Below are 14,466 nucleotides of genomic sequence, written 5' to 3'. Positions count from 1 at the left end.
CAACGAGTCACAATGACAAATACAAATGGTTCACACAACGAGTCACAATGACTAATAAAAATGGACAATTGGTTTCCACAATGAGTCACAAAGCCTAATGAACATGGACAAATAATTCACACTATTTGTCACAATGACAGGGACAAATGGTTCACACGAGTCACAATGCCTAACGAATAAGAACAAATAGTTCACAACGAGTCACGATGACATGGACAAATGGTTCGCACAAGGAGTTACAATGACACGGACAAATGGCTCACACAACAGGTCACAATGCCTAGGGAACAAGAACAAATGGTTAACATAACGAGTCTCACAATGACAAATCGTTCACACATAGAGTCACAATAACTAATGAACAAGGAGAAATGGTTCACAATAACAAGGACAAATGGTTCACACAACGGGTCACAATGAAAATGACGAATGGTTTGCAAAATGAGTCACAATGACATAGAGAAATGGTTCACACAACGAGTTACAATGCCTAAGAAACAAGGACATACGGTTCACACAACGAGTCACAGTGACAAATAAAAATGGACAAATGGTTCGCGCAATGAGTTACAATGCCTAATGAACATGGACAAATAATTCACACTATGAGTCACAATGACAAGGACAAATGGTTCACATGAGTGACAATGCCTAACGAACAAGAACAAATAGTTCACACAACGAGTAACAATGATAAGGACATATAGTTCGCACAAGGAGTTACAATGACAAGGACAAATGGCTCACACAACATGTCACAATGCCTAAGGAACGAGAATAAATGGTTAACATAACGAGTCTCACAATGACAAATCGTTCACACAAAGAGACATAATAACTAATGAACAAGGAGAAATGGTTCACAATAACAAGGACAAATGGTTCACACAACGAGTCACGATGACAAGAACAAATAGTTCGCACAAGAAGTTACAATGACAAGGACAAATGGCTCACACAACAAGTCACAATGCCTAAGGAACAAGAACAAATGGTTAACATAACGAGTCTCACAATGACAAATCGTTCACACAACGAGTCACAAGAACTAATGAACAAGGAGAAAAGGTTCACAATAACAAGGACAAATGGTTCACACAACGAGTCAAAATGTCTTATGAAAAAGGAGAAATAGTTTAAACAATGATTCATAATGACTAATGAAGAAGGACAAATGGTTCACACAATGAGTCCTAATGACAAGGACAAATGGTTCACACAACGAGTCATAATAAATAATGAACAAGGATAAATGGTTTACACAACGAGTCACAATGCCTAATGAAAAAGGACAAATGGTTCACACAATGTGTCACAATTACAAGGAAAAATAGTTCACACCACCCACAATGCCTAATGAACACGAAAAAATAGTTCGCGCAACGAGTCACATTGACATAGACAAATGGTTCATACAAAGAGTCACAATGAATAATAAACAAATACAAATGGTTCGCACAATAAGTCACATTGACAAGGACAAATGGTTCGCTCAATGAATCACAATGACAAGGATAAATGTTTCACACAACGAGTCACAATACCTAAGGAACAAGGACAAGTGGTTCACACAAAGAGTCACAATGACACGGACAAATGGCTCACACAACAGGTCACAATGCCTAAGGAACAAGAACAAATGGTTAACATAACGAGTCTCACAATGACAAATCGTTCACACAAAGAGTCACAATAACTAATGAACAAGGAGAAATGGTTCACAATAACAAGGACAAATGGTTCACACAACGGGTCACAATGAAAAGGACGAATGGTTTGCAAAATGAGTCACAATGACATAGAGAAATGGTTCACACAACGAGTTACAATGCCTAAGAAACAAGGACATACGGTTCACACAACGAGTCACAATGACAAATAAAAATGGACAAATGGTTCGCGCAATGAGTTACAATGCCTAATGAACATGGACAAATAATTCACACTATGAGTCACAATGACAAGGACAAATGGTTCACATGAGTGACAATGCCTAACGAACAAGAACAAATAGTTCACACAACGAGTCACGATGACAAGGACAAATAGTTCGCACAAGGAGTTACAATGACAAGGACATATGGCTCACACAACAAGTCACAATGCCTAAGGAACGAGAATAAGTGGTTAACATAACGAGTCTCGCAATGACAAATCGTTCACACAAAGAGTCACAATAACTAATGAACAAGGAGAAATGGTTCACAATAACAAGGACAAATGGTTCACACAACGAGTCACAATGTCTTATGAGAAACGAGAAATGGTTTAAACAATGATTCATAATGACTAATGAACAAGGACAAATGGTTCACACAATGAGTCATAATGACAAGGACAAATGGTTCACACAACGAGTCATAATAAATAATGAACAAGGATAAATGGTTTACACAACGAGTCACAATGCCTAATGAAAAAGGACAAATGGTTCACACAATGTGTCACAATTACAAGGACAAATAGTTCACACCACCCACAATGCCTTATGAACACGGAAAAATAGTTCGCGCAACGAGTCACATTGACATAGAGAAATGGTTCATACAAAGAGTCACAATGAATAATAAACAAAAACAAATGGTTCGCACACTAAGTCACATTGACAAGGACAAATGGTTCGCTCAATTAATCACAATGACAAGGACAAATGGTTCACACAACGAGTCACAATGCCTAAGGAACAAGGACAAGTGGTTCACACAAAGAGTCACAATGACAAGGACAATTGGCTTACATGAGTCACAATGCCTAACGAACAAGAACAAATAGTTCACACAATGAGTCACAATGACAAGGACGAATGATTTGGACAATGAATCATAATGAGATGGAGAAATGGTTCACACAACGAGTTACAGTGCCTAAGAAACAAGGACATATGGTTCACACAACGAGTGTAACACCCGTGAATTTCCCATTTTAACATTTAAAATTTATTAAACCGTTTAATCATTTTGAATTATTCGATTTAATTAATTTTATGACAAACACGATTTTTTTAAACGTATTATATAAAAGCTCATTTTTATAAAAGTACGTATTATTAAATTATATCTTTGAGTCATAATTTATACAAGAATAAATGTATACATATTTTTGGTCGGATAATAATAGCGACAGTAATAATAATTCCCGTCTTAGTTTCCGTTTAGTAAGACCGTCACATCTCACCTTGTGCCTGCTTTAATCCGGACCAACCAGGATTCGACAACTGGCTCACCTACCCTCATACACCCACCTTTAAATATCCCTTTTTATATATTATTATTATTATATATTATTATTATTATTATTATTAATTTTTTTGTTGAGTGATGCCGTGAACCCCACCCCCATTTCTTTTCTTCTTCCTTTCCTTGCGTTAAACAACAGCAACAATCAACCGAGCCGTACTCGCCATTTTAGCCGACACTCAAGCTCAGATCCTTCTCCATTTCTCAGCCAAATTTCATAATACTTACTTCATTCTCTTCCCCTTTCCGTCCTTCAACTTTCTAGGTAAGAAAGTTGCGGTTTTGTAGAGTTATCGAGGTGACCCGTCTTAAGGGGTGTCGCGGTTTTGAGGTTAAGGCATTCTTAAATCAGCGGCTGTTGGAGCTGAAGGATTAGGAGACTTTGTCTTTGCAACATCAAGTTCAGGCCCTCGCTCCGTTTGTGTTGCAGCAGTATTCTTCGAATGCCATTCAGAACATGCTCGCTGATGTTTCACTAGCCATATCCTTGTTAACAAGATAGAAGACACGTGACCTATTTATGACTCGCAACTTAAGCAAATTTTTAGACAGACTAGTACGAACCCTGGAGGAGAAGAAGCACCATGAGGTAAAGCTGAAAAGTGGGTTGATATTTTGGTCTGCAAGCTTATGGAGTTGCAGAATTCCTTGACTTCATCTTGGCCTAAGAGTAGTTTTGAGTCGAAAGCGTATTCTTTGAAGAGCATTCAAGGTAACGGTGATGGGATTACTCGACATTATGTTGAATCTTATATGTGCTTAAATGTGTTTTTACTCTTTTATAACATAAAGTTGTTGTCTTGACGGAGTTCGTGTGTTGTCCTTTGAGACGGTTTTATTCGAGTTTTTACTTATCCTTTTTGAGAAAAGTTGGTACCTTTGGATTCTTGATGAAGTGGGTAATCATGTTGGGTAAATTTTTTGGATGAATACTATCATTTCCATGCTTAAAATTTCGTCTTAAGACGGACGCAAAACTGGACATAAACCGTGATAACAGGGGCTGTGCTGGGGCGTTTTGGACGCGATTTGTGGGTTGAAATGGTTGTTGGTTCAAGTCAATTTGATTGCTCATGTCTTGTGTGCATATATATGAATGAATATAGCCTTTTGTTTGGATAAATTCTGCCTTATAGGATGCTTAAAAACTTGTCTTAAGACGGCCTCATGAATTGTTAGAACAACCAAGTATAAACAAGTGGATGATGGGTGATTTTCTTGGACTGTTTTGAGTCGATTTCACCGATGATCTGTGCCAATTATTTAATTTCCATCTCGTGTGAATATCCATGTATGTAATGGGTTGGTTGTATGTAAGAAATTCCATTCTTTTCATGCTTAAAATTTTGTCTTAAGACGGTCACAATTGAGCTTCTTTAACCGTGAAAATGGGTTTTGTCGGGCTGTTTTCGCGGGCTGTTTTTGACGGGCTCTTTATGCTAAATTGAACCAATTTTCTTGTGTGTGTCTCAAGCATATGTACATGTTTGGATTGGGTCTTTCGTACGGGTGAAATCTGTCTTGGTTTGGCCTAGGAAACCGTCTTAAGACGGCTGGACAAAGAGCGGGAATGCTGTGTTTCCTGCTGTACTTTATGATGTCGTGTCTTTATTCTTGTGTGTGCGGGGTGTGGTTGAGCAAGACGGAGTGCGGCCAGGCCGTGGCTGGGCAGGTGCCGGTCATGGCTAGGCCGTATCCGGGTTAATTTTTATCCGTGAAACATTTTGTTCGGGTTTAATTAAATTGAATTTTTCCGTCACATGATTTATGTATCTTAAATTCATTATTTGGCCGTTTATTTAAATATTTCTCACATGAATCGTAAATGTGGAACTTATTGTTTATTCAAGTCATAATTATATGGAATGTCTTCATTTAGCTATAATATGAGCTTTAATTCATTTATTCTCATTTATTTATCGTAATTCAAATACGAGTAATTTATCCCACGTGATTAATTGAAATGGGTCATATTCTTGTAGAAATGCCATAATGCCATCGTATATGCTTGATTTACATTTACGCCCTACTTGTGCTGTTTTGGCAAGTACGGGTTTAGGCCACTTGTGCTGTTCTGGCAAGTGTGGTTTTGGCCACTTGTGCTGTGCTGGCAAGTGAGCCTGATCTTAGTCATTCGCCACTTTCGTCTTTGTTCGGCGATTGGGGTACTCGGTCTCCATTAGTAGTCGAGTCTTGGGTGCGTCTTTGTCTTTGGCGCACGTCGAATCGGGATGTACACCCGAGAATCTGCAGATTTAGACTAGGACCGTATTATTATCGTAGTCCTACCCGGGGAAATTATAGTCTAAGAGTAGTAAATGTCTTGCATTATTTGGATGGTTACTTTGGTCATGTCTCCTTGAAATACGTGCTCGTGGCTAAGTGGTCGTGTCTGTTTCCTTGTCTTTCTTCTCCATTTATTTTATTGTTGCTTATGCCTTACTTACTTGTTTATTCCATCATTTCTTTTATCCTTGTTGGTTTAAACACGTATGATCCCATGTTTAGTTATAAGTCGATTTACTCATAACTTATCTAATATGATTATTTGTTCATGTTCTTTGTTATGTTCGTTTTGACGTAATGTGGCAGGGAGAACCCTGAGTTACTCCCCACTGACTGTGTCTTTCATGTTTACATGAATGACAGGTTTGTGAAGATGCATTTGTGAGGTTTAGACGTGTGAGCTAGCGAGCACCTTGGACTAGTAGTTTTAGTAGGATTGTTTAGACTCACCTTTTATCACTTGTCATTCGAGGGATATAATTTCCCTCACCTTGACTATCACGTTTGTATAATTTAATCTTTATTTCCGCAAATCTTTATTTGTGTTTTGGATTTTCATGAACCTGCGCTTTAAATTTTTAAAAGTTTCAAAAATTTCCTAATTTCCGCTTGAATTTATAAGTTATGTTTTCCGCTTTATTGCGGGGGTTCACAGTTGGTATCAGAGCCTTTGTTGCTCCCGACGCACACACGTGTACCCCAAATTTAAATGTGAACTTGACCTTGAATAATGAATGAGAGATGGGTAGACTTAAGGACCTAAGGTGGTAGTCTGTAGTGTGTTTGCTCTTTGTTAGGTTCTAACATGTTGTTGATTGCCATTTAATATTTGTTGTGCCCTTGGATCAATGACCGTGAGCTTACCTACATGAAGATCAAGATTTGGTGCCTATTGCCGATGATTGAAGATTTGTTTAACCTTTGAAGAATGCTTCTACTTCCTCGAAGATGTTTCTCATCCTTTGTGTACCTTGGCTTACTCTTTATTTCTTGGTGCTTATCTTTCTTCTAAACTCTCTTCTGTTTTACTTTGAAAGTTACTCTTAGACTCCTAACTTGTCCTTTGTTCCTTGCTTATCCTCCCTTAAACCTGGTTTTGAGAGGATTGATGTTGGAAAGACTTAGGTGGTGTGATGAGACATACTTGATGATTCTTATACCTAGATCCTTGATAGAGTGAGTATATTTGATTGGTGGATTTTTTGTGTCAAGTGTGAGTTGCATTGGTTACTAAGGTTAAAGAATATAGTTTCAATTTATGGTTTTAGGAACTTTGAGGTGGCAAAGTGTTGTTACAACTAAGACCTTGTTTCTTGAGAACTCGATGGTAAGTAAAGTTCTAGGATATCGGATTTGGAGGAATATACCTTGAGATGTTGATGACCATAATGGATGGGTGATGCGATTTGATATTAGTTGGCTCTTGAGAGTTCTTGAGTTGAGAGAGGTTTAGTATTAAGAAGTCCTTGTTATCCTTGTGGAATATTTGAGAAATCCTTTCTGGGAATTTAGAGAATGGAATTAGGACCCTTGATTGAGGATCTTACCATTTTGAGAAACCCATGGTTGACACTAGTTGGATATGAGTATAGCTTTGTTGGAAACCTTGACCTTGATCTTGTGGAAGTTGTTTGTATATGTTTGAGGATTTAGAGTGATGAGATCACACTTATTGTGGAGTACCTTGTTTCATGGAATGACTTAGGATGAAGTAACATGAGTGTTTTGAGGAAATCCTTAGTTAGGAAGTTTTCGGAACCGTTTAGGATGATGTTGTATTGGAGGTTTGAGTATCTGGCGTTTCCTTGTTGACTAATTTTCCTTTTTCCTTGATCATAAGCGTTACCGTTCATACCCCTTTTCCTTGCTTCATCATACTCCTCTTATAAATTTGATGCTGGTAACCTATAAAGCTCTATCTTTTACATCCTTGTAATTTCGACTTCAATCCTTGCCCTATGAAATTCATCATAGCTCTTTTGATTAGTTAGGTTTGAATCCTTTTAGCATACTTGCACCTATGATGTCTAAGTTACTTTTCACTTCGTAAAACTTCTAAACTTTCAAGCTACCAGTTTTGATTCGTTGTTAAAAGTTGATGTTACTTTTGCAAAACCTTACCTATTTTAAAGATTTGAAAATGAAAATTTGATTCAATTCCCTATTTGTTCTTGGAATATAAACTTAATTATCATGATTTTAATTTCTAAACCCGAAATTCCTTTAAATTTTATCCAATTTCGGTTAACTTTGATCTGTTTATGATTTCTTGGTGAAAGTTTAATGTTATATTTTCAAGAATTTGACTCCCTATTTAGTTTAAAAGTGAAATCCTTACCTCCATTTTGGCTTTTGCAAAAGAAAATTTGAGTAGATTATCTTTTCTTTTAATTTTTTTAACGTTGACCGGATGTTAGAACTCGTTATTGGAGACGTTTGATAACTTGTTCTACGCTTGTCGGCGAGTAATTTTTGCTTTAAATTGTCTTTGACTTGGAAAGTTAGCGTTCTTGTGTGCACAACAAGAGCAATTTCGTTCCATGAATGAGGCTTACACTTTTGAAAACTCTCCATTAATGTTTTTGAAAGTGTTTTGATTTTGATTTATACAAATGAATTACCTTTCGATCGATGTCAGTCGGAAAATTTTATTTGAAGCTTTTGAAAGAATTTTAATTGTTGCGATAAATGGCCTTTTAATGTTTTGGTTACCGATTCCAAAATTCCAGTTTTATTTTTATAACATTTCATCTCTACTTTCAAGTTTCGAGGACGAAACTTTTTAAAAGGTGGGGTGATTGTAACACCCGTGAATTTCCCATTTTAACATTTAAAATTTATTAAACCGTTTAATCATTTTGAATTATTCGATTTAATTAATTTTATGACAAACACGATTTTTTTAAACGTATTATATAAAAGCTCATTTTTATAAAAGTACGTATTATTAAATTATATCTTTGAGTCATAATTTATACAAGAATAAATGTATACATATTTTTGGTCGGATAATAATAGCGACAGTAATAATAATTCCCGTCTTAGTTTCCGTTTAGTAAGACCGTCACTTCTCACCTTGTGCCTGCTTTAATCCGGACCAACCAGGATTCGACAACTGGCTCACCTACCCTCTTACACCCACCTTTAAATATCCCTTTTTATATATTATTATTATATATTATTATTATTATTATTATTAATTTTTGTTGTTGAGTGATGCCGTGAACCCCACCCCCATTTCTTTTCTTCTTCCTTTCCTTGCGTTAAACAACAGCAACAATCAACCGAGCCGTACTCGCCATTTTAGCCGACACTCAAGCTCAGTTCCTCTCCATTTCTCAGCCAAATTTCATAATACTTACTCCATTCTCTTCCCCTTTCCGTCCTTCAACTTTCTAGGTAAGAACGTTGCGGTTTTGTAGAGTTATCGAGGTGACCCGTCTTACGGGGTGTCGCGGTTTTGAGGCTAAGGCATTCTTAAATCAGCGGCTGTTGGAGCTGAAGGATTAGGAGACTTTGTCTTTGCAACATCAAGTTCAGGCCCTCGCTCCGTTTGTGTTGCAGCAGTATTCTTCGGATGCCATTCAGAACATGCTCGCTGATGTTTCACTAGCCATATCCTTGTTAACAAGCTAGAAGACACGTGACCTATTTATCACTCACAACTCAAGCAAATTTTTAGACAGACTAGTACGAACCCTGGAGGAGAAGAAGCACCATGAGGTAAAGCTGAAAAGTGGGTTGATATTTTGGTTTGCAAGCTTATGGAGTTGCAGAATTCCTTGACTTCATCTTGGCCTAAGAGTAGTTTTGAGTCGAAAGTGTATTCTTTGAAGAGCATTCAAGGTAACGGTGATGGGATTACTCGACATTATGTTGAATCTTATATGTGCTTAAATGTGTTTTTACTCTTTTATAACATAAAGTTGTTGTCTTGACGGAGTTCGTGTGTTGTCCTTTGAGACGGTTTTATTCGAGTTTTTACTTATCCTTTTTGAGAAAAGTTGGTACCTTTGGATTCTTGGTGAAGTGGGTAATCATGTTGGGTAAATTTTTTGGATGAATACTATCATTTCCATGCTTAAAATTTCGTCTTAAGACGGACGCAAAACTGGACATAAACCGTGATAACAGGGGCTGTGCTGGGGCGTTTTGGACGCGATTTGTGGGTTGAAATGGTTGTTGGTTCGAGTCAATTTGATTGCTCATGTCTTGTGTGCATATACATGAATGAATATAGCCTTTTGTTTGGATAAATTCTGCCTTGTAGCATGCTTAAAAACTTGTCTTAAGACGGCCTCATGAATTGTTAGAACAACCAAGTATAAACAAGTGGATGATGGGTGATTTTCTTGGACTGTTTTGAGTCGATTTCACCGATGATCTGTGCCAATTATTTAATTTCAATCTCGTGTGAATATCCATGTATGTAATGGGTTGGTTGTATGTAAGAAATTCCATTCTTTTCATGCTTAAAATTTTGTCTTATGACGGTCACAATTGAGCTTCTTTAACCGTGAAAATGGGTTTTGTCGGGCTGTTTTCGCGGGCTGTTTTTGACGGGCTCTTTATGCTAAATTGAACCAATTTTCTTGTGTGTGTCTCAAGCATATGTACATGTTTGGATTGGGTCTTTCGTACGGGTGAAATCTGTCTTGGTTTGGCCTAGGAAACCGTCTTAAGACAATTTGGACAAAGAGCGGGAATCTTGTGTTTCTCTTTGTACTTTATGATGTCGTGTTATTCTTTGTGCGGGGCTGTGGTTGAGCAAAGACGGGAGTGCGCGGCCAGGCCGTGGCTGGGCAGGTGCCGGTCATGGCTAGGCCGTATCCGGGTTAATTTTTATCCGTGAAACATTTTGTTCGGGTTTAATTAAATTGAATTTTTCCGTCACATGATTTATGTATCTTAAATTCATTATTTGGCCGTTTATTTATATATTTCTCACATGAATCGTAAATGTGGAACTTATTGTTTATTCAAGTCATAATTATATGGAATGTCTTCATTTAGCTATAATATGAGCTTTAATTCATTTATTCTCATTTATTTATCGTAATTCAAATACGAGTAATTTATCCCACGTGATTAATTGAAATGGGTCATATTCTTGTAGAAATGCCATAATGCCATCGTATATGCTTGATTTACATTTACGCCCTACTTGTGCTATTCTGGCAAGTACGGGTTTAGCCCACTTGTGCTGTTCTGGCAAGTGTGGTTTTGGCCACTTGTGCTGTGCTGGCAAGTGAGCCTGATCTTAGTCATTCTGCCACTTTCGTGCTGTTCTGGCGATTGGGGTACTCGGTCTCCATTAGTAGTCGAGTCTTGGGTGCGTGCTGTGCTGGCGCACGTCGAATCGGGATGTACACCCGAGAATCTGCAGATTTAGACTAGGACCGTATTATTATCGTAGTCCTACCCGGGGAAATTATAGTCTAAGAGTAGTAAATGTCTTGCATTATTTGGATGGTTACTTTGGTCATGTCTCCTTGAAATACGTGCTCGTGGCTAAGTGGTCGTGTCTGTTTCCTTGTCTTTCTTCTCCATTTATTTTATTGTTGCTTATGCCTTACTTACTTGTTTATTCCATCATTTCCTTTATCCTTGTTGGTTTAAACACGTATGATCCCATGTTTAGTTATAAGTCGATTTACTCATAACTTATCTAATATGATTATTTGTTCATGTTCTTTGTTATGTTCGTTTTGACGTAATGTGGCTGGGAGAACCCTGAGTTACTCCCCACTGACTGTGCCTTTCATGTTTACATGAATGACAGGTTTGTGAAGATGCATTTGTGGGGTTTAGACGTGTGAGCTAGCGAGCACCTTGGACTAGTAGTTTTAGTAGGATTGTTTAGACTCGCCTTTTATCACTTGTCATTCGAGGGATATAATTTCCCTCACCTTGACTATCACGTTTGTATAATTTAATCTTTATTTCCGCAAATCTTTATTTGTGTTTTGGATTTTAATGAACCTTTGCTTTAAATTTTTAAAAGTTTCAAAAATTTCCTAATTTCCGCTTGAATTTATAAGTTATGTTTTCCGCATTATTGCGGGGGTTCACAACGAGTCACAATGACAAATACAAATGGTTCACACAACGAGTCACAATGACTAATAAAAATGGACAAATGGTTTCCACAATGAGTCACAATGCTTAATGAACATGGACAAATAATTCACACTATTTGTCACAATGACAGGGACAAATGGTTCACACGAGTCACAATGCCTAACGAATAAGAACAAATAGTTCACAACGAGTCACGATGACATGGACAAATGGTTCGCATAAGGATTTACAATGACAAGGACAAATGGCTCACACAACAGGTCACAATGCCTAAGGAAAAAGAACAAATGGTTAACATAACGAGTCTCACAATGACAAATCATTCACACAAAGAGTCACAATAACTAATGAACAAGGAGAAATGGTTCACAATAACAAGGACAAATGGTTCACACAACGAGTCACAATGAAAAGGACGAATGGTTTGCAAAATAAGTCACAATGACATAGAGAAATTGTTCACACAACGAGTTACAATGCCTAAGAAACAAGGACATACGTTTCACACAACGAGTCACAATGACTAATAAAAATAGACAAATGGTTCGCGCAATGAGTTACAATGCCTAATGAACATGGACAAATAATTCACACTATGAGTCACAATGACAAGGACAAATGGTTCACATGAGTGACAATGCCTAACGAACAAGAACAAATAGTTCACACAACGAGTCACGATGAGAAGGACAAATAGTTCGCACAGAAGTTACAATGACAAGGACAAATGGCTAACACAACAAGTCACAATGCCTACGGAACGAGAACAAATGGTTAACATAACGAGTCTCACAATGACAAATCGTTCACCCAAAGAGTCACAATAACTAATGAACAAGGAGAAATGGTTCACAATAACAAGGACAAATGGTTCACACAACGAGTCACAATGTCTTATGAAAAAGGAGAAATGGTTTAAACAATGATTCATAATGACTAATGAACAAGGACAAATGGTTCACACAATGAGTCATAATGACAAGGACAAATGGTTCACACAACGAGTCATAATAAATAATGAACAAGGATAAATGGTTTACACAACGAGTCACAATGCCTAATGAAAAAGGACAAATGGTTCACACAATGTGTCACAATTACAAGGACAAATAGTTCACACCACCCACAATGCCTAATGAACACGGAAAAATAGTTCGCGCAACGAGTCACATTGACATAGACAAGTGGTTCATACAAAGAGTCACAATGAATAATAAACAAAGACAAATGGTTCGCACACTAAGTCACATTGACAAGGACAAATGGTTCGCTCAATGATTCACAATGACAAGGACAAATGGTTCACACAACGAGTCACAATGCCTAAGGAACAAGGACAAGTGGTTCACACAAAGAGTCACAATGACAAGGACAAATGGCTTACATGAGTCACAATGCCTAACGAACAAGAACAAATAGTTCACACAACCAGTCACAATGAAAAGGACGAATGGTTTGCACAATGAGTCACAATGACATAGAGAAATGGTTCACACAACGAGTTACAATGACTAAGAAACAAGGACATATGGTTCACACAACGAGTCACAATGACTAATAAAAATGGATAAATGGTTCGCACAATGATTACAATGCCTAATGAACATGGATAAATAAATCACACTATGAGTCACAAAGACAAGGACAAATGGTTCACATGAGTGACAATGCCTAACGAACAAGAACAAATAGTTCACACAATGAGCCATGATGACAAGTACAAATAGTTCGCACAAGTGAAAGATAAGTAGATCTATATACTTACATATTCATATATGTTTTAATTTAATTTGTCATAAAATTAATGATTGATCTTATGCATGCAAACATTAAAATAAAGTAAGGAAGAAACATTGTTCTTACATTGTGATTTTCGGTTTAATGGGCACAAGAGAGATCACCTTTCTCTCTTGTTCTTGAACTTTCCCTTTTGGATGAAGTAAGACCCAAGTGTAGGATCTCTCTCAAGGATTTATACCCAAAGCTTACTCTTAATTAAAATTAATATTATAGTTACTAGTACAATATTAATCTTGTATGAAATTGACCCAAAAATATTATAAGACACTTAATAATTTCGGTTTGGAGAGGAGGAAAAAGGAAGTTTTTATTTCTCTTTCTAAAACTCAAATTTTAGATGAATAATGAATGAATGATAAAAACACAAAACATTTTGTGTATATTAGGTGAAGTAAGAGGAAAAATCAAGTGGTTTTTCCTCTCACAAAACCGTGTGGAAGTGAAGGAAAAGTAGATCTATATACTTACATATTCATATATGTTTTAATTTAATTTGTCATAAAATTAATGATTGATCTTATGCATGCAAACATTAAAACAAAATAAGGAAGAAACATTATTCTTACATTGTATTTTCGGTTTATGGGCACAAGAGAGATCACCTTTCTCTCTTGTTCTTGTACTTTCCTTTAATGGAAGAACTAAGATCCAAGTGTAGGATCTCTCCCAAAGCTTAATACCCAAGGCTTACTCTTAATTAAAATTAATATTATAAGAACTAGTACAATATTAATCTTGTAGAAAATGACCCAAAAATATTATATAACACTTAATATTTTCGGTTTATGGGAGAGGAAGAAGGAAGCTTATTATCTCTCTAGAATTCTTATTTTAGATGAGTGAAAAGTATGAATGAATAATACAATAACATTATTGTATATTAGGTAAAATTAAGAGGAAAAACCAAGTGGTTTTCCTCTCTCAAAACCGGGTGGACTAAGGGGGTGGAGGGAGCCAATGCATGCACTTGTTTATCTTCACAAGGTAAACTAGGGTTTCATGGCTACTTAGGCAAGTAATCATTATGTTTACCACTAATAATATAAACACAATATTTAGCTTA

This window comes from Silene latifolia, chromosome Y (assembly GCF_048544455.1).
Source record: "Silene latifolia isolate original U9 population chromosome Y, ASM4854445v1, whole genome shotgun sequence".
NCBI classification, from domain to species: domain Eukaryota; kingdom Viridiplantae; phylum Streptophyta; class Magnoliopsida; order Caryophyllales; family Caryophyllaceae; genus Silene; species Silene latifolia.
The sequence above is the reverse complement of the archived record's forward strand: the minus strand, read 5'-3'. Positions refer to the sequence as shown.